We start from the raw sequence: 23,261 nt of genomic DNA, 5'->3' as shown, positions 1-23,261 counted from the left end.
TTTTCAAAAATGCAAACAATCTCCTACCGCTCGCTCGCTGGCTGGTAGCTGATAAACAGCGCGGATTGTTTACGAGCAAATACCCACTGCGGAGTACACAGTTGGTTCGGTTAATGAGTTATTACGGCAGGCTGCCCTGGGGGCGCTCGCTATGGCGCTTACCGAGAGTACAAATGGACCGTAGAACAACGAGCGGGCGAGCAGAATTCTTTGTTGACCTCACCGGGCGAAACTTGTCCACGATGATATGACGATGATGCTTTCAAGTCCACAACTTGCGCTCTGAAAATGGAATGTAAATATTGTGTGTCCATCCAAAACTATTTTGATGGACAGTTTTAGTTACGAAAGAATCTCATCCGTAAAATATTGACTGAGATGCTTTGTTTGCTCGCGCAGTAACTGGGCTGATTGAAGAATGTTTTGAACTCAGCGAGAATTCGGTTATTGCGATTTCGGGTTGTTTTCCGATCGATGCGGGGATTTGATCGGTAAATATTGATCAGTGATATTCCATTTGTTGGAAAATATAGCGTATTTTTTCCTCTTTTGATAATAATTCGAAGTTTCATTAGAGTCATTCAATTTACATTGGAGATATGGTACAGACATGCACAGAAATTTGTTTGCTCATATCCTATAGTGTAAGCTGACTATAAAACAGAAATGATAACAACATCCTGCGGCATGGCATGCAGCTCAACTGACAACGCCGACAGTGACAGCGATAGGACGAACACACTGAACACGCCAGCTATCGTGGCAGTTTAAGCCGTCCGTCGTCCGACGACTGACGAGATCCACGTATCCCTGGCACAAACCGACACGTGAAATTGTCCTCCAAGCGATATGAACGTTTTGTTCTGCAAACTAATCGGCATGAATGTTAGAACTGAATTAAATTTTTGTTTCAACTCCTACGGTTCAATACAATATTTTTTTAAACTAAGTTAGATCAGTATATCTTCATCCCATTGCCATCGGACCGTAAGCTTAAATAGAATACAAAAGTTAACTCACTCTGAATAAAGTTCGAATCGAATTCATCGGCTAGGCGGGAGAGAACAAGTTATACCCGATAGTTTTTCGGGCATCATTTTCCATCCCTGCTGGGGTGCTTCACCTCTTTTGCCACCAACAAACGAACTGTGCACATAGAAATTTGCACCGGCTGATGTGGTGGCATAATTTTGAGTTTTTGAAGGGAAATAAAATTTCCTGTCGGCTTTGCGTCGGGTGTTCTTCGCTGGCAGCCATTGCTTTGCTGCATAAGCTCCCAAATTCGTATTCTATGTCTAGCGGCAGCCGCATAGATAAAGCATAGTTTAACTTTTATATATTTCTAGATGTGAGTTTGTCTGTGTTCATGAATTTACCGAAAATTTCGGGCTTGCATGAGCATTTTTTGCTCATGAAGTGCCATTTCCTGAATCAGTTAGTTGGCGTTTTTTCCCGGCACATGCCATTTTTTCACTGCCTGTTTCACTTTCTCGTTCTGCCAGAGAAGTTGGGTCGCTTTCACGGAGTTCTACCACCGAGCCGTGGCCGTTTGCGGCTAGGTTGGAACTACGTTCGAAACCATTCCGGACGGGAAACAGATGCAGCTGGCGCTAGTTTGAAAAGTGCTTTGTGGAGCTTGTCTCTGCTGTTGCTGGCCGGGTTCATTTGGTTTTTTTCCCGCTTTCTCACTACCAGCGAGTAATCGTTGGGAGTAACAACAGAAAAAAAACTAAAACTTTAGTAAACTGTAGCCTGGTAGACTTATTTTAACAACTTTGTTTGACATTATTTGTCTAACAAAGTGAGAAACGCTGTTTTGAGGTTTTCCCTACTCGCTGTTGCAGTAGAGTTTTATGAACTCAATTAACTGCAGAAGCCCGGTGGGTAGTCCCTACCTGTTTCAGGATGTTATTTCAATGGAAATTGTTAGCGAAACTCGAAGTGAGCTAATTATGGTAAGTTAATTTATTAATGCCTTTTGTTTTAACAACTATTCCAAAATGTTTGTACTTCACCCTTATTTAAATTTATTGCCTTTTACTTTCGGCTGCAAAGGGCTTTCGATGCTTTGCTATATTACCGATCATTCTAGATAAAAAATCATCATGTCTTATGTTAGCGTAAAGAAACTTACAGACAATGCTACGATATATGGATTAACAATTACCCTAAGATATGCGGTAACGGATGGCAACTAAAATTTTGAAATTTTGCACGACAAGCTCTCTCAATTTTTTTTTTCATGAACACACTAAGGGCATCATTTTTTCGACATTTAAAGCATGTTTGCGGAAATTGACTGATATTTAAGCATATTTTTGGAAGTGAAATATTTTGTGTTGCCAAAAACGGATACTTTTTTTTGCCAAAATCAAGGCATACCAAAATCGAACCATACCAAATTCGAAATCCCACTGTATTTTATTTTTATACCTGTAACACCAAACCAAGCGCTTGTGAGAGCGAGTGCCCAGCTAACAGTTCATTCCATATATCACAGTTGCAATCAAGATATACAAACTAATATACGACACGAAAAAGTTTTATATCATGGCTTATAAAACCATATACGTATCAAAGTGGAGGCAATATACGCACCACCTTTCATTTTAATCAAGAAATATATAACTTTTTTTACCAATCTGTTACACATTTTTACATTTTTACTAACGCTCATAATAACGTGTTTACAATGTTCTTGGTAACGAAATATGACTTTTTTTAATCTTTCGAGTGATTCCGTTTTTCATCATTTACAACGTCATTTATGATTCTGTTCGAACAGAAGAGCAATGGCCTTTTTCGCATATTACGACTTAACTAAATATAACATACAATTACAAAAAACAGCAAATATATAAAAAAATCGTTTTTGTTCTTTATTTAATCATTCCATCTACATTTATTTAAGCTCTTGTATATTTTTCAGTAATGCATATTGATGTATTAAAATTAGACATATAATATACTTAACATTAACTCAGCTGCTACCCGGTTTTGAACTCCTGACTTCTAGATCGCCTATCCGCAACAAATCCACTGCGCCATATCGTATAATACATCATATGCATCTCGAAACAGTTCACTTCAAAACTAGCATGGAGAATTAGTTACTTGTATATAATGTCACAAATAGCATTTTATTCGGCTGAAAATTTATTTATATAACACAAAATGAATAATAACGAGAAGTTCAACTATATGCGATAAAATTACAACTTAAGCTACACATATGTGTTCATATTCAGTCATAAATGGGTTCATATGTGTTCATATTTATGTCAGAACTGATGATATAAAAAATCACATAGAGGACAAAGCGATGTGCATAGTGCATAAAAAGATGCCAGTTTAAATTGAATATTTAATATAAGAAAATATTTTATTTTTTGTTGTCATTAATGCTGCTGCACTGAAATATTTGAATCACTATTAGTTTAGAAAAAGATTTCTATTACTATTATTAATTTCCGGGCGACTTACAAACTTTACTTTATTGGCGACGGTCCGTTATCGATCCTGCACCGGAAAAAAATCGATAATTCTTTTCAAAAAGTCGAAATGGCAGCCCTGCACAAACGTAAACAATCTGCAGAAATACAAATTCTATCCGGCAGTTTATTTTGTCTTACGTTACGTTTCAAAGTAAGTATTAAAGCTTGTAAAATTCATTTGGATATTAATAAGTACCATTTCAGATGTTCTACGTGGTGCAATTTATTGAGAACAATAAATTCAAGGTTTTAACTGTACCTGCGTCGTGGGTGAATAAAAATATTTTGATGTGGCCAAAAAACCTGGCAAATGAAAAAATTGAGCAGCTGAAAATTGCTGGTGCTCAATATAATGGAGCTGTGAGAAAAATCCCGGTAATCGTTTCAAAAAAATTTCGCAATTTCCGACCGGCAGAAGCAGCAGCCGAGGCATTGGAAAATAAAGATGTTTCAGATGTTGACGACAAAAAAAACTCGTTAAACTTGTTAAACGACCGAAACCACAGTCGCAAACGGATTACGGCAGCATGTGTGAAGGTAAATGTCATCACTTATTTTACCTTTTTTAGTGCGGAAAGTAACTAAACATATATACAAACTATTTTCAGTTCTTATCAAATCAAGTCCAGGACAGAGTGCTACGCAACCATGTTCTTCAGACAATCCTATTTATTGCATAATTGATGATTATTCTAGTGAACTGCAACAGATCTCACATCAATCCGGTATTTGTACATGCGATAATATGCCATTAGTTTACTATTTTTTTCTAATCAACATTACAGATTTTTCAACGAATTTCCCCCTCTCACAGCAATGGCCAGCACAAATTTATAATAACAATGACGAAAACTATGACAAAAACCCCAAAACCGTACACGAAGAAGTTTTGGATAGCGTCGAAATTACAGGTAATATAATTGGGCTTGCACATAAAATACAAGAAATTAATAGGACTTTCTTTGTCTTTTAGACGGCTCAGGAACCATTACATATGCGGAATTGAAATCAGATTTGGACAAATTTATTAAGCAAACCGTACAGTCAGCTGTTCAGCAACATTATGAACAGTTATCGGAAATGACGGTAAAAACTGTACAGTCCGCAATCGAAAGTTGCTTCAAAGAAAATTTTGCGCGACATGCAGCAATTTTGGAAATGAACAGCAGATCTCACGTGCCTCCTGTCCAATCCCATCGTGAGCTCGACTATGCGGAAAAGCATGAACTTATTAAAGACGAAAATGATCTTAGCGAGTGGAATCTTCGACTGGGAAACAATGAAATTTTTCAGTGTTATGTAGGTTTTGCAAACAGTTGTTTTATGAATATGTGACATTTAGGAGATTATTGTTATATGAATCAGCACACAAAGAATTATATTTATTACTCCGTTTATTGCTGATGCAGTTGAAAACCGTAGTAATCAATGTGCGACATTCGGTTTTATCCCTGTTCTGTGTGTCGCAAGTACGTCGCAAGTAGTCGTCGTCGCTGTAATCGCACAGTGACCTGCTATAGCGCGCACTACTTGCGACACACAGAACAAGAATAAAACCGAATGTCGCACGTTGATTACAACGGTTTTCAACTGCAACAATATTTAGTTAAAAGTATTCGTTATTCATGTGTAATCATATTACATATTACAGATGGATTATTTTGCAAAAATCATCATTCCGAACGCCTATCATGGTCGTGGTGATAATGCTTTCTATATTTTGGTGGACTGCTTGTTTGTAAGAGATTTTTGGAAGCAACTCACTTGGACAGGAATTAGCCGCGGGGATACAGTCATCCCAGTATTATGGGCCAGTTAAGCATAATGATGCTACAAAATTATTGGTAGAAACGCAGATTTAAATAATTTACAGTTTATTTATAATCTAATTGGTTATAAATATATCATAATTTGATGTTCAGTAGGCAATCTGGTTCCAAATTCACACACTTTTTTGCAGAACAACAAAATGTAAGCATATTCCATTCCCAGTATTATGAGCCACTTTTAAACCTGGTCAGAATTATGGGTCAATGTTCCCAGTATTATGAGTCAGTAAAACGTAATTGGTTTTATTTCGAGAAAACCGTGTGTGTATGTGTGTGTGTGTGTGTGTGTGTGTGTGTGTGTGTGTGTGTGTGTGTGTGTGTGTGTGTGTGTGTGTGTGTGTGTGTGTGTGTGTGTGTGTGTGTGTGTGTGTGTGTGTGTGTGTGTGTGTGTGTGTGTGTGTGTGTGTGTGTGTGTGTGTGTGTGTGTGTGTGTGTGTGTGTGTGTGTGTGTGTGTGTGTGTGTGTGTGTGTGTGTGTGTGTGTGTGTGTGTGTGTGTGTGTGTGTGTGTGTGTGTGTGTGTGTGTGTGTGTGCAAGTGTGTTTTTTTACCGTGAGGAAAAGCTCAATGCCTGGCACACTGATGATGCACTGCATCACGTGGCACGGTGTGGGACTCTAACCCACTAAAAACCTCACTGCTCCTGGCCCCAAATCCTCCCGGGACCACCGCTAGGTATTACTTCGGAAGGAGGGCGTGCCTATGCACTACTCCGCTACCTGTCGAGACGTGCACCGATGCTGAGATGGCGACCAACTTAACGTCCATCTCTACACGGCCGCCCTTACAGGATTTCTTTGCAAAAGTGTAGCTAGCATCGCGACCGCATTCACAGGAACTTTACCCGTCGAGACGTGAGCCAAATCAGGAGTGCCTTCCAACAGCACGCACATGGCCTCCGTAGCGGGATTTCTCCACCTGTCGAGACGTAACCTGGTAAGGAAGTGCCCTCCAACATAACGCGCACCCCGCACAGTCACCATCGCAGGATTTCTTCCATTTCCACACTGAATATTGTTCATCTAGGTACAGGGACTATTTTGAGAAAGATCCCATCCCCCACACATATAAGTCCGTCTAGAGTTTTACCGCGCCCAGAATCGCGTTGCTTTTGATCTGTGTATCATATGCGACCTAGATACGCCCATTCAATGGGCCACCTTGTCCTCTATACGCTCATCACCCTTCTTTTGAAGCTAGGCATTACCGACTTGCTGATCTGCCCTCCATTTTCGCTGCAGCTCAACCAGAATTCTTGAAATCGATCTATTGACGACGTTCCAAGTGCCCTCATCTAGGCACATTTTCTCAACAATGTTGTCTACGTTTAGAGCGGCATATCCTCGCGCACCGCTTCAAATCTGGGGCATACAAAGACTACATGCTCGGGTGTTTCTTCAACCACCCAACTGTCAAAAACAGCGAATACTGTTGATCTATATGTTTGACCCATAATACTGGGAAAAGTTAATTTTGCTCCCAGTATTATGGGCCATTGTTTAATTTTGTCTATTAAAGCGGAAAATCCATTTTTCTAGGTGGTTTCACCGTAATTTAATGAATACATACCTATTCCCTCGATTTCCATTCATTTTACGCTCAGACATACAAATTTACGCCGCTATTCAGCTTATAATTCACAGCCGACTTTTTATTACAATTACAAAAATAACATTAAATCGACAGTCGATTGGAGCCAAGTGACAACTATTGGAAAATTAAGAAAATTAACGCATTGGAACTAAGTGTATTGCTGTCAAGCATGCAGTAGAATGTTGCTTCTATCTATTGCACTCATATTCGATAGTTAAATATTAATTTGTTACGTATAAAACTAATGTAAAGTGTACACTGGCCCATAATACTGGGTGGCCCGTAATACTGGGATGACTGTAAAAGAAAGCGAGGTTTTCGTGAATATGGTAACGTTACACAGTTGTTGCTGCGTATCATCCAGGTAGGAGACACTACTTACACGGCCCAGAGAGTGCAATATTTTTGCCAGAATAAATTATTTCGACACTCTAAAACAAGATCTGAAAGCAAACAGTTGCGAAAATCAGCTGCACGACCAAACCGGAAAGCAAACCATACTGAAGATGACGAAAAGTTTGCAAGCGAGAATGATGAATCGGACGAAGGAATGCGCGGAGTCAAGGATTTCGACTCCCAAGTCGAATTTTTAGAAAGTCAAACGGGATGTCTGGAAGAGAACGGTGAGGAATTGGAATATGATTGTGAAATTGAAGTGAACGAGTAGTTGCTAATCATATACATGATTTATTATTTGCGCGCATTTTTTAAGATTTCGTTTTTGGTTTTTTTTTTATTGAATATAACTAAGAGAATAAAATCTGAACCCAACAAAGTTTTTATTATATCTTACAAGTTAAAAAGAATTAATCCAGCGTATGTATTAGTGGTATAAACACAGTGCCTTCTGCACAAGGAATGGCTACTAACTTACACATGATCGAATTAAATTCGTACATCTTAGTAACCGACATCTTAGTAACAACACAAATTCGGTACCATATAACGTTTGAAAATTATGGATGAAATCTATGAACAAGCGTCGCGCTACTGGTAATAAATTTCTATACCTGTCGGCTGAACAAATGCGTACTGCGCAAAATAAAATAAGAAAATGTTCGTAGTACTTTTCAGTAAGATTTGTTTTTAGAATGACTATTCCTACATAATTTAGGAAATTGCGATATTCCAAACCTTTCCACAATGAAATGAATTCAAGCGATTGCAGCTATTCAAGAGTTTCTTCATTACTCCTAGCTCTAAAAGATGCAGTGAATCACTGACTATGACGTCTTCGATTAGATCGATGGGCAGCTTCAACAATGGTGTATCCTGTCGTTGATGATCGGTGTACATCTTTGTACGAAACTCTTCGTCAGTCCGCTTTGGAGAATTTACATCTGGATAAGTCATGGTGTTAGAGATGTGTGAAAATTTTCCTTTTGTTTGGCACTTGATGCAACCATATTTTCCGTTGAAACTCGTCACTCCCTTAATGAAAGACCTAGCAGGACTGTCGCAGATGAAGCAACGAATTTTTATCGAGATTAGATAATTATTTATTGTCAAACCGGCAGTCAATAGCGGTAGAAGTTCTTCAATGAATGGTGTAAGAAACTCAGTGATATTTTTTGGCTTAGAAGTCCCAAAGTAAATTCCAACAACAAATGGCGATATTTCAGGAAAATTGTGGAATGAGCAAAGTATCGGTCAAAAGTTTTTAGCAGAGCTCGTATATATCGGTAATCCATCAATATTAATATTAATTGAAACTGAAATGGATCGATCTAGATGTTCAAAAATCTTACGAAGAGAGGTTTCAAATCCTTGATGCCAATATTGACCATTATCCCCCATACTGATGATTTTTAAATTTCTTGGGGTTTTTAATAGTGTCCGTGGATCACTCGGTAAATTAACATTCAAGTGTTCATTTAAAACTTCAACCAACGATTTTAATGCTGATTGTGTAATGTTGTATTCCACGGCCCATTCCTGAACAGCGAACTTAAATGAAGTTTTTGAGGCTTAAATTAAATTTGTAAAAAATTAGGCAATGAAGATATATTTTACAAGGAATAATTACCAGGACGCTCACGGTCGAGATTTATTGTGGTTTCTACTAAATGAAGTTGTTCTTGAGATTGCTCAGACACATCAGTCTCTGGTTGCATTTCTTCGGACACATCAGTCTCGGATTGCGGAAGGTGTTTCTTACAATTTAAAGAATTGGGAAACTTTTGTAAACGCAGCCGATGCTTATTTAGAAGTCTGCTGTATGTGCCACTTTTTTTCATTTTGGTAAGCTTATTTTTCATAACAAATTCACGCATTTTTTACCAATAAACTGAAAAACTGTTGTATGAGATCTTGATAAGTTGTTTAGATTGTAAGAGATAATTTAAAATAATTTGGCATTTATAGTAATATTATTACTATTTTATATGCATGGATATCCAATTTACTGTGGCATTAACAACTAAATTATTTATTATAAGAACTGTAAGCTTATACAAACATAGTGTAATTAAAAATGGAAAATAAATGCTCACATTTATGATGATATCTGACACCAGATTTATCAAATAATTATAATCAAATTTGATTTTATTTACAATGGTATTAAAAGGTAAAGTAATTTGTTCGGCAGCATTATACGACTTTTAAAAAACAGATGTATATTCAAACTCACATGAATGAAAAGCGATTTAAAATCAACTTTGTATGAATGCTCGATGGCCAAATATACAATTTTGATTAAAAGTCTATGTTTATACAATATAATTTTAACACTGTATTACGATGTCTGGTTATCTGGGTTTGTACTCACCGAAAGTTATCCTGCTCGCTGGTGCGAGACAATATATGTTTGTCCTATTATTTTATTGTCGTGATACATTCTGTTTGCTACGTATTTTTGTTTTATAGGCAGAGAATAACTGGTTTATCGCTCTTCGTTTTAATCGGTTAATTCTGCGCATGAAGAATGATATTTTGTTTCCCTGTCACTGGCGTTTCCAGACATATATAGAAGGTGGGACATCGACCTTTCAAAATCATGTTCTGGCCTGAAAAAAGCAAACATGGATGGTGGATTTATTTTCACGCAATTTTTATACAGTTAATCGAACTTCGGGGTTAAAATCTTCGGATTTCCGGTTTACACTATATTATACTTTTAAGTTAAATTTTGAAAGATGGTGGGACACGAGACACACGACCACAGCTTGGGCCTACCAGTGAATATGAATTTAGATTTAAAATTTGACTTAAAACTTTGACTTTTATTATTATAAACTATTATTATTTTTAAGTTCACGTAAGTTGCTGTACAGAATTTTACATGATTTTCACGTGGATGCAACGTGTCGATTTTTTGGAGTGTACCAAAGCAGAAGGGTTCATACCCACTGACGTAGGTCGGTGAGTATGACGGGGTGAGTGGTGCACTAACTTGGAACATTTTACATTCACAAGTCAATCTATTGTCTTATGTATGCTTTTTTATATCGATTTCTAGTTGTGGAACCCAACTTCGGTCATGCTAACCGTGAATTCATAAAGCGATTCTTAGAAAAAGAATTTGATGCATCTGCGAACGGCTTTGGTTTAAGAGAGACCGCAAACCAATTACGCAAACAGAAGTAGTACTGTTATTACAAACAAATTATTTCGATACAATAGAAGCATTTTCCGTTCGTCAAATCATCAAATGCAAATGCCACTCAGAAAGTTAGCTGGTATCAGGGGGTAATTTAAAAAAAATCAAAAAATGCGAGCGTTATGAAAAAATAAAACATATTGAACGCTAATAGCTCTGCCAATTATGAACGGATATTGATGGTTTGGGCACCACACGCATACCAGGAATAACAATATTATGTGACTAGAATGAACCCAAAATGTTTCTTCACAGGGATTTAGTATATGATATACCCTTTCAGAAAAACATAATCCCAAAATATTCTATCGGTGAAAAATTGAAAAAATCATGTTTAAAGTTTTTTGCCGTGACATAAGCAAGACTCGTACGTTGTTCGGGCGACTAAATAGTTTAAATTTACCTCTAGTGTCTCTCAGCCTCTGAAATCGACAAAATGATGTAAGAAAGATTTGTAGATAATAAAATTACCTATAATTTTTCCATACATTATATTGTTCTATCTCCAATATACACGTCACCAGGGAAGCGAGGTCTCCAGCGCATATAATATGGAAACCAGTTTCTTAATCTTCATCTATTCCTTCACTGAAAAAAGCACAAATCAAATATTTTCTACGAGATGTTCTAAAACATGCTCAATAAACTTGACGGTTTGTAGCTTTTTCGCTATTTTGAATATAAAAAACCCGCTATACAAACAATATTTATCCCTAAATTTCTTCATTTAGGGTGATTCACAACCGTCACATTTATTGTTTTGTGAAAACTCATAACTTTGAAAGTTTTGGTACAATGTAGCAAATTAATAAGTTTTCAAAAGCTTTCTAAAAAATATAAATATTAAGCGCACAAAATTGAAACAAAGTTACAAATATTACGTCAAGTCGTTGTATTGGCAGAGTTATTTTTTAATCGAGTTATATTTTAATCGATATTTTTTCCTGAAAGTTCAAACTACAGCAAACCAACATTCAGCAAACATGAATCTCAAAAGATTTGAATCTCATATTGCAAGAGATTGAATTTTAATTAAAATAAAATTAAATATTCCAAGAGATTGTCTATCTGACCAGCAATGATCGTACTATCAAATGATCCTACTCAAACAATTTCTCTCAGGTAAGAGTCGAACACGGAGGCTGGTTTGTTAATCTAACATCGAAATGCTAATCAAAAGCATGTTTAAGCCCTCCATCGTGACAAAAAAAAAACAAAGTTTAATCCTTGGGTAGTATTAATATACTCATATAATTTGCTGATTGAGGATTTTTGTGTAAGAAAGCGAGAGAGCGCTATATTTATGTTTTTGCCATTACAAACACGTAACCACTTTGTTACGGGTTTTGTCAGAAATTTCGCTGCCCATGAACAAAAATTTTAATTTTTTGATTTTCTTCACAGTTTTAACATATCGTTTGATGGTTTCATAGCTACTCGAAATCCCATATAAAGTTATCAAGTAGGATCATTCGCCTTGTAATCATTCAGAATTTCAAGTTCCAGTTTTCTGAAGGATTACGTTACATCTACGGATTTGGTTTCATTTGTAATTGAAAAATGGCTAAATATTCACCATCAAAAATCAATCAATCTAAAATCCATGATTTGTTTTGCAGAACGTTCTGATTTTTTAGGGAAAAATAACAGATTCCATATGGCCACTAAATATTTTAACATGAAAATAACAAAATAAATGACTTGTTAATGGGACTGTTGCTGTTGGCAGCCATGAAAATCATCAAAATCGACCTGGAAACTAAAAATCTGTTTTTGTTTAAATAACATACGTGACTTCGCGAATAACCGCGCCTGGTTAAAACGTCTCTAACAAAAAACACGTGACGGCTTTTCGAAACGCCATAATACCAAAAGGTTCGCCCTAATGACTAAATTCTAAAATTTAAAACAATTTTGAAACATTCTGCAAAAGATTGCAGCAGTTTTGATACGTGAAGTTACCGGCGAATTGTATTGAAAGTGCATGTGCATAGAAATCTATGAGATTTTAAATCCCAATATTCCTATACCTACGCAAAATATGTTTTTCATCGCAGATTTTTATATTAAAAAAATTACGACAAACTAAAAATCAAGAAATCTTGTAAGCATGTGTATAGAACTTCACGAAGAAATTCATCAAAAGTTAGATTTGTGCTTTTTTCAATGTATGGAAAAGATGAAGGTTTAGAAATTAGTTTCCATGTTACATGCGCTAGAGGTCTCTCTTCCCTGGTGACGTGTATATTGGAGATAGAACAATATCATGGAAAAATTAAAGGTAATTTTTTTTATCTACAAATCTTTCTTATATCATTTTCACGAATTCAGAGGCTGAGAGACACTAGAGGTAAATTTAAACTATTTGGTCGTCCGAACAATGTACGAGTTTTGCTTATTTCATGGAAAAACCTTTAAACATGATTTTTTCAACTTTTCACCGATAGAATATTTTGGGATTATATTTTTCTAAAAAGGTTTATTATATACTAAAACCCTGTAAAGAAACATTTAAGGTTCATTCTAGTAAAATAATATTGTTATTCCTGGTATGCGTGCACCATCGATTCATAATTCATAACGAAAAGTTTCGCGGTCAAATTTCTCCATACATTTTCTTCGTGAGAGTGTTTAGTGCGGTTTCCTTTTACTAAAAAATAGTAACAAACACCGTCTGAACGGACCGAAGATTCTTTACGGCGTTTACACCACTATTCTGCATTTCGCACGGATTGGTTTTTCGAACGACAGTTTTTTCGAACGAAATTTCCGTCAGCAAAATCAAATAGGCAAAATATCTCGTTCAAAACAAGTTGAACGAAATAAAGATTCGTTCGAAATACAGAATAGGGGTGTTAAACCTATACCAATTTGATATCTGTGCTGGGGAAGTACGCCAGTGGGCAAAACCATCTCTCTTTTTAAACCCATTATGTCGTTTAAACATTCTTTTCGTTTGCACATACCTGGTCCTCGACCATGCGTGAAGCCAGCTTGGTCTAATAGTAGACTTCGATTCTTAAAACGCCAAAGATCTGCTGCTTTGAGAAAGTACACTAATAGGCGTAATCCCATGACGAGGCACACTTTTTGTCTAATAAGTAACGAATAAAGGGCTTATAACCGATATATTCGTTTACATATATTTGGTCGGCCAGAATCGAGGCTGTGCAACGTAGATTCGTCAGATAGCACTGAGACATCTTCCGTGGTCGGACACCAGAAATCTCCCACCATATGAGGACAGATGCAAGTTACTTAATATCGAAACGCTGAGTAGTAGGAGATTTGTATCAAAAGCTGTGTTCGTTGCTCAACTCCTAAAGAGCGAAATCGATGCTCCTGAACTTCTAACCTGCATTAACCTTAACATTATGTCTCGTCCGCTCAGATCCCGAGAATTTCTTCGGCCTACTTATCATCGTACGCAATACGGACAACACGGACCAATCCAGGCGATGTGTAGTGTTTTTAAAGACGTGTATGACCAATTTGATTTTATGATTTCGACGAATACTTTTAAAAATAGGATTAAGACAAGTTTAATGTGATACGAATGTAAGGTTTACTGTGTTTGCTTTATATTTCTATGTAATAAGTTGAATGTTAATGTTAAATTGATTATTTGTGAAAAGACAATGGGTTTTTGTGCCGATTTGAGAATGAGATTATTAATCTCAACTCAAATCGGCTTTTCCCGTTCAAACCTTCACTTAGACATAAGGTCAGATGAAGAAAGTTAATCACCCTTATTCTGCGAGTCGCGTGACTCAATACGACAATTGTCACTCGCCGTGACTCGCCACGGTGGATCAGGACACCTAGGTGACAAAGCCTAGCGGTTTCCAGATCGATTTTAAATATTTTTACGCTAATCGATCAGAAAATCTACGCATCCACACCAATAATTAAACCTATTGATTTCAAAGCACGTACTATTGAAAAATTGAAAATAATGAAGTCCAACTGGAAATCCTCGCTTCGTGATTGGTTGGCAGATTCTTTACGATGATATAAACCTATACCAATTTGATATCTGTGCTTGGGAAGTAAGCTAAAACAAATGACAGAGTTTCCTTGTCTCAATAAGATTTCTTACTTACTTACTTAATCAGCTCCAGGCCGTGGTTTCCTCTGCTGTACGAAGAAGTCGTCTCCATTCTACTCGGTCCATGGCCGCAATTCGCCAGCCACGTAGTCTACGTAGGGTCCGCAGGTCGCCTTCCACTTGATCGATCCATCTTGCTCGCTGCGCGCCCCGCCGTCTCGTTCCAGCCGGATCGTTATTGAGAACTTTTTTAACCGGGCAGTCGTCCGTCATCCTCACGACATGCCCAGCCCATCGCAGGCGACAGATTTTTGCAGTGGCAGCGATGGGTGGTTCCCTAAGCAGCTGATGCAATTCATGGTTCATTCGCCTCCTCCACGTTCCGTCTTCCATCTGCACTCCGCCGTAGATGGTGCGCAACACCTTCCGTTCGAAAACACTAAGGGCGCGTTGGTCCTCCACGAGCATAGTCCATGTCTCATGGCCGTAAAGGACTACCGGTCTAATCAGCGTCTTGTAGATTGTTAACTTCGTGCGGTGGCGAATTTTGTTCGATCGCAGCGTCCTACGGAGTCCAAAGTAGGCACGATTTCCTGCCATAATGCGTCTTTGTATTTCTCTGCTGGTGTCGTTGTCTGCGGTAACCAGTGAGCCCAGATACACGAACTCTTCTACCACCTCGATTTCATCACCGTCCAAATGAATTCGGGGAGGGAGGTCAGCATTCACTTCTTTAGAACCTCTTCCTTTCATGTATTTTGTTTTCGATACATTAATGACAAGTCCTATCCGTTTGGCTTCAGCTTTCAGTCCGATGTACGTTTCCGCCATCCTCTCAAAGGTACGTGTAATGATGTCAACGTCGTCAGCGAAACCAAGAAGCTGGACGGACTTCGTGAATATCGTGCCACTCGTGTCTATACCCGCTCTTCTTATCACACCCTCCAAAGCGATGTTAAACAGCAAACATGAAAGCCCATCACCTTGCCGTAACCCTCTTCGAGATCCAAAGGGACTCGAGACTGCCCCTGATACTCGAACAACACACATTACTCGATCCATCGTCGCCTTGACCAATCGCGTTAGTTTATCCGGAAATCCGTAGTAGTGCATAATCTGCCATAGCTGATCTCGATCGATCGTGTCGTACGCCGATTTGAAGTCGATGAATAAATGATGCGTGGGCACGTTGTATTCGCGACATTTCTGCAACACTTGCCGAAGCGCGAAAATCTGGTCCGTGGTGGCACGGGCACCCATGAATCCCGCTTGATATTGCCCCACGAACTCCTTTGCAAATGGTGATAGTCGACGACATAAAAGTTGGGAGAGTACCTTGTAGGCGGCGTTCAACAGTGTGATTGCGCGGTAATTGCAACAATCCAACTTGTCGCCCTTTTTGTAGATCGGACACACGATGCCTTCCGTCCACTCCTCCGGTAGTAGCTCATCCTCCCAAATCTTGACAATGACCCAGTGCAGCGCTCTAGCCAGTGCGTCACCACCGTATTTCAGCAGCTCGCCGGGTAGCTGATCAGCCCCAGCCGCTTTATTGTTCTTCAGCCGACCGATCTCTTCTGCTACCTCCTGGAGGTCAGGGGCTGGTATTCTGTCGCCTTCTGCACGTGCTCCAAGATCTATTGCCATATCGTAACCTCCATGTTCAGCTACATCGCTGTTAAGGTGCTCGTCATAATACTGCTTCCACCTCTCGATCACCTCACGTTCGTTCGTGAGAAGATTACCGTCTGAGTCTCGACACATATCGGCCTGCGGCACATGGCCTTTGCGCGAGCGGTTTAACTTCTCGTAGAACCTCCGTTTATCGTTAGCACGGTACAGTTCCTCCATCGCCTCGCGATCCCGATCTTCCTGTTGGCGCTTTTTCCTCCGGAAGACCGAGTTTTGCCTGTTCCGTGCTTGTTTATATCGATCCACATTCGCCCTCGTACGGTGTTGCAGCATCCTCGCACGTGCTGCATTCTTCTCCTGCACTAATTGCTCGCATTCGCCGTCGAACCAATCGTTTCTTCGGTTCGGATTCATTGTACCTAGTGCCGCTAGTGCAGTGCTACCGATGGCGGTCTTAATGCCTTTCCAACCATCTTCAAGAGTTGCTGCGCCAAGTTGCTCTTCCGTTGGTAGCGCTGCTTCCAGCTGCCGCGCGTATTCCTGGGCAACTCCGGTGACTCGTAGCTGCTCGATGTTGGGTCGCGGCGTACGACTTCGACGCGTGTTATGCACCGTCGAGAGTTTTGAGCGCATGCAAACTGCAACTAGGAAATGATCCGAATCTATATTCGCACTGCGGTAGGTGCGAACGTTTATAACATCAGAGAAGAATTTACCGTCGATTAGAATATGGTCAATTTGGTTTTCTATTCGTTGGTCTGGTGATCTCCAGGTGGCCTTGTGGATATCTTTGCGGGGGAAGAAGGTACTTCGGACTACCATTCCGCGGGAAGCTGCAATATTTACGCATCGTTGGCCGTTGTCGTTCGTTGCGGCATGCAGGCTGTTTGGCCCGATTACCGGTCTATATATAGCTTGCCGTCCTACCTGCGCGTTCATGTCACCGATGACGATTTTCACGTCCCGTCGCGGACAGCCATCATACACCTGCTCCAGCTGCGCGTAGAACGCCTCCTTCTCGTCATCGGGTCTCCCTTCGTGTGGGCAATGCACATTGATGATACTGTAATTGAAGAAACGGCCCTTAATCCTCAACTTGCACATCCTTGCGTTGATCGGTTGCCAACCAATCACACGCTGGCGCATCTTTCCCAGTACTATAAGATTTCTTAACAAGGCCATTAAACATATACCATTTTGATGTCCCTGCTTGGGAAATGCACCAGAAAGAGTGACAAAGCCCCCTCGTGCCTACAAATTTCTTTCGAACGCAATTAAACCTAGTCCAATTTGATGTCTGTCTAAACCTCGTGTTTTTAGTCTTGACCTTGAAATGCGGTCAAACATATATTAATATTTTTTGAAACGGTGGTTCTACAATTGATGAAGGGACGGTACGGGAAAGTAATGAAAAGTTTTTGAAACGGAGGGGAAAGAGTGAAAACGTGCAGGGGGGAAAGAGTGGAAAGATGAGAGGGGGGTATTATTGGCAGCAACGCTTAACAAGTTGTCGTGACTCCTACCTTTTGTTCAATGCTGGAAGGTGCGTGGGTCGAACCAAGCTATAATCTGAGATTATAACGGGATTCGAACCCATAACACTCGCCGATCCCGCAAATCCGATCCCGCTACCATGAATAAAATCATGAAATCATATTGCATAGTTTGAATTGCTGTCAAATCATGACTGAACTTCCATATCAGGCAGCACAAAATCATGAATAATAGTTCATGATGTTGTGTTGTGTCGTACTGCAAGAATTTTGTGATATCATGATTATTATTCATGGTGTATTTTCATAAAACATAAGCTGGAAACCTGAAATCATGAGTCATTTTGGAGATTAAATTTCTGCCCGTGTAGAGGCGCTGGACAAAAGGAGACTGCACAACCCCCCTTATTAACATAGCGACATAGGTTAGGCTATTTTTAGACACAGATCGTGCCTCTTCCTCCATCTACTGTAGAACCGACCGAGAAGTTTAATCTAACTTTGTGTTTACTGGTGGGACGACGACACTATGCAGGCCTTTGCGACTTACAAGGTACTGCGTGTGACGCTGTTCGTCTACCAGCGTGTTAGCCGCGATTCTCAGCGCGGGTTTTCTGGAGAAGGCTCCGTTCCTATGAAATAGACTAAACCGCGTGTTTTTAGGCTTGACCTTGAAATGCGGTCAAACATATATTAATATTTTTTGAATATTTTCCCAAAAACCCGCGCTGAGTGTCGCGACTGGCTGCGAAGTCTGCCGAATAAAAACAGAAGGTCAAGTTTTAAAAACGGAATATAGCACCTAGGCTTCGATTTACTTTTAACTTAGTTTAGCATTTGGTATCGTTCTGTTGATAAGCAATTATTCAAACAAAGAAAGCAATCACTAAGAAGCGAGAGCTCATCTCAGGGGTGGTTCGATTTCTCTCCATCCAAATATTCAGCATCAAAATAGTCATCTGTACTGTTTTAGGTAGGACTCCCAGCGCGGAACAAGGATTTTAGGCTAATTCCCTACTGTACTCAAAACATAATAAGTTAAAGTGGCAAGATTTCTGAACTGAATATTTCCCAACAACTCAACTACCCATGCATAATGAATAAACATTTCATAATACAATTTCGTATCTTCAGCAGAAAACCTACCGAACAATAAATGGCCATCGCTTATGAACCTCGACTCCTCCAGCAGAAAGGAAGCCTCCTGTCCTGCGTCATCTGTCATGCCCCAACATAGACTGGCCCGGTCTATGGCAGGGATAGGAAAGGAATTTTCGAGACGTATGAAATTAGGTTTCAAATTAAAAAGCATGTTTATTTATGATTTCTTTCATCATTCCGCATAATGTTTCCAACCGTTATTTTCTTGCGCTCTAAATACATTGTATACATCGTACTTGTCACTGGAGAACGGCACGGGATTAAAAAGATCCCTCGGCGGGTGGAGAATAAAAGTGACAAACTGGGGAGGTGAAATTTAAAACAGCTTTATTGGTTTATAAATTCGGTCCCTGCTGGCGACTGCCTGCAGTTCCTCTGGTTTCATCTCGGTGTACATTTTCACATTTTTTTTCTATCTCCAGTGGGATTCGTTGGTCCCTTTCTGTTCGATTTATTTTTTTTCTGTGTTTTTCTACTTTCAACATTCACCAGTTCTTATTACTGGTCCGGCCGGGCAACAACATCAGCCAGCATTTAGATGCTTTACGGTTTCGTTTTTATTAGGCCGATGAAATTGTGCCTTCTTTTGTGATACTTGATACCGGTCGGTCGGGCGGAGAAAATTTTTTGGCACAAAATCGTTTGGCTTGTTTGGTTCATTTCTGCACTGCGATTAATGTTGTTTCGCCCGTTCATTAGTTCGCCTTCAAACGGCCTATCTGGCTGTTTCCGCGCGTATGAAATAGCATATCAATGAATCAATTTTATTGACGCCGGAAAGGGGGAACACATTTGGCGCTGCCGTGAACTCGTAAAATTTAAATTGCGACCATTTCACTTTATTTGTATTTATTTTACCGGCCGGAATACGCACAAAAGTTGTTATTTGTTGAGATAATTACGTGCATTATGTTGTTTTTTTTATTTCGCCCTTCTTTTTAAAAAGATCAGTGCGAGGAAACATTCATAAATTCACCGCACGGTACGAGTTGACGCGTTAACGCAGTCTGGGGCCCACCGAAATCTTCCGGTGAAATTTACGGCTGAAATTTTGTCAGTTTGGGCGTCCGGAATGTAAAGATGTCATTCAGATGAAAAAAAGAAAATAAGACATTAATTCACCAGTCAATAGGAAACATAAATTATCGCTTTTTAAAAACATTATTCATTTCCAATCCACTTTGCCCGGGTACGCGGTTATTTTTGTCAGCAATTTATACCCCATCTTAATGTGAACATTCTCTACGAATTGATTCTTCCTTTCAAAAGGGAGAAAGGCCGTTATTTACTGTCGCACCAGTGAACGAAATTAATCACTCGCAGTTGATTAAAACTGACTTAAGCAATCCGCTGGACCAGCTCTAGTGGTCTGACGTCGGCTGACGTCGTCGTCGTCGTCGTGGAGCGGCGCAGAACACAAGACGCGCATCCTGCCCGCTCCGACCGGGGTCCGCGGTCTGGTGCAACACAACACACACATGTGTTTCATATTCGTTCATTGCTACGATTATTTCCGTTCATAAATTTCCAAAAATATGCACACGCACTCTGGCCGTCTGCCGTGACAGGAAGACGCGACAAGCACCACCGGCACCCTACGGTGGCAGCGGCGGCGGCGGCGACGGTGTGTTGAAGATAAAGTGCAAGTGATTCTCTAAATATTTCACTCACTTGATGCATTTTTGGATCGTTGGTTGCACACGATGTGAGACGAATTTATGTGGCGATGCACGGGTGGAAATGGTTTTCGTCTTATTTTCACCATATTCATGAGCTTAATTTATTCACTTTTTTGTTGTCGTCAAAATAATATAAATTGGTTGTATTCAAATTATGCTCAATTTCATGTTTGAATAGAGGCACCGTTTCAGACTTCTATTCAGCTCAGCGAGTAAAACTGAATTCTCTTTACCTGTTTGACGATTCCGGTTGAATGGATGCCAATAGGCAGACAGTTTTCTTTCAGTTGACATCGAGAGGACACAAAATGCAGGCAACAAAATTGCTTGTTACGGCTGAATAAATTGACAGTTTCAATTCATCGGGGAACAGATTATATCCATCCGAACGAGAAAATGGAAGAGAATGATTTTATTTACAAAAAAAAAGAAAATCAAAATGTGTGCCCCGATCCTGAGGTTGCTCATTATTCATCGATGCCTGGCACACCTGTATCGCAAACTGTGAGCTGAGGAACGATCGGTAAGTTGATTTTACGGAACCGTATCTGTGCGGAGCTTTGTTATGAGCCACTTGTGCCATTTAATTTCGCTATTATAAATATTTTAGATTTGTATTAACAATGTTGATAGCAGCTCACTTTAAATATTTTCTTCTCGTGACGTAACGTGAAAGGCGAATAGATTTGGGTTTTCTACATCATGCAAGTGAAAAATTGAGTTTTCATATAGAAACCACGTTCCCACTCCCTGAGAGATATGGTTCCACGGATTGGCGCTCGTTGGTTTGGACCTCGAGACGCTGCACAGGATTCTAATCAATACACCTGAAAGGTTCGACTTGAATTCTCATTTCTCTATTGCTTAGCCATTTGGGTGCGATTGCCAATTCTTTCGCGTTTTCTTCCCAGGATACATTAGCCAGTCCGTGACTGCACATTGTCGCCTGTTTTGCAGCCTTATGAGCAAGCAAAAAGTCTGAACCTCTCAGTTAGCCTCGAGGTTCAACACTGGACTAACAAGCCATTCGTCGCATGTTCAAATCTTGACTGCGAGAGGCTGTTAGAGTCAATAGTATCGTTTCTCTAGCTCTGAAACGGTTCTGTACACATACAGCTGGCTGCGAATTCTGGCATTTAAAAACAAAAGATCAAGTTTCCTAATCTGAATGTAGCACCAAGGATTTGCTTTGCTTTGTAGCAAGCAGAGAATACGATCGAAAGTGAAGCTTGTTCAATAAATTTTCAAAGAACAATACCTAAGCCGGATTACTACTGGTGGCGTCCCAACTTAGATCGAAGTGTAAAGTTGCAGCGATCAGCTTGAAAGTCAAGCAGCGAACGATTTGCTCTGCTTTTCTTTTTGTCCTTTCAATAATCTAAACATGTCAAGAAGTAATTGTCGTCCGTACCTGGGAAGCAAGGCTAACACACGGAAAATATTTGGGACTATTTTAACTTCAAAGGTATCGCTGGTTTTCACTATCTAGTAATTAGAAAAAAAAATTCCGAGAAAGCCATACAATTGCTGCATCTTTTATGAATCGAATGTTAGGCGAATTATTAAAATCCGTTCTAAATTGGAGGAGCTGTTAGCGTTCAAAATCTTTCATTCTTTCGTGGCACTGCACAGTGGGACCATTCTGCAAAAAGGCAGTTTTCTAAACTTTTTGTACACAAAACCTTATCTAACAGGTTCGACATGTTCTACAAACTTTTTGATACTATTAAAATACGTAACTTTCTAGAAGGTGTAAATATCATATGTTGCTTAATTTGCTTTAAAAATTGATTTGAAGCAGAGATTTTACCGAGATTTTTGGCACACTTACACTATATTCTATGGCGGTTCAAGCGATGCTAACTTTAACTGCCAGTAGGTGCCAATTTACTGAAAAAATACTTGTAAAAAACGGTAAAATTTATGCTTTAAATCAATTTTTATAGCAAATAAAGCAACATAAGATATTTACACTTTCCAGAAAGTTACGTATTTTGATAGTATCAAAAAGTTTGTAGAACATGTCGTACCTGTTAGATGAGGTTTTGTGTACAAAAAGTTTAAAAAACTGATTTTAAGGGGGTCACGACAGAAAGTCAATCATATCTTGCAAACCATATGATGCAGATACTTAGTATCTTCAGCAAAGTTTAATGAAATTCAAAATTCTACAACTTTGCTGAACACATGATCATGCTATCTAGTTCCTATAAAAAATTAATTTCTTCAAATTTGTTATCGCCTTAATATCTAATTATATGAAAATGTCATTAGATGCAGAATACTTCTTTATGAGACTTCTCCTAAGACACCTAAGCTCGAAAACGTCAGGAAAAGCTAGAAAAGACTTTTGACCGCCATTTTCCGGAATGGTCCCACTGTGCGCTGGCTTGAATCAAAGTTTTGGACTGACACCTTGCAGTAGGACGTAGTTCTACGTCAAAAATGAAACACAAGGAGAAAAAATGGAAACGAGCACAGAAAAAAACGAGACAAAAAATGGACAAACGGATCAGCAAAAAGAAGAAAAACGCAAGAGAGCAAGTGGGATGAAAAAATGAAAAACGAAAAAAAACGTGAAAGAATGGGAAAAAATGTGACATAAAGAGAGAAAAATGCGAGAAAAATGCAGGGAGACTGAACATAAAAAGCCGAAGCACGGAAGAGAAAAAAAAGAAAATGAGAGAAAAAGAGGAAAACCCCACAGAAAACGAAAAAAATGAGAACAAACAG

The sequence above is a fragment of the Sabethes cyaneus genome, chromosome 2 (assembly GCF_943734655.1).
Source record: "Sabethes cyaneus chromosome 2, idSabCyanKW18_F2, whole genome shotgun sequence".
NCBI classification, from domain to species: Eukaryota; Metazoa; Arthropoda; class Insecta; order Diptera; family Culicidae; genus Sabethes; species Sabethes cyaneus.
The sequence above is the reverse complement of the archived record's forward strand: the minus strand, read 5'-3'. Positions refer to the sequence as shown.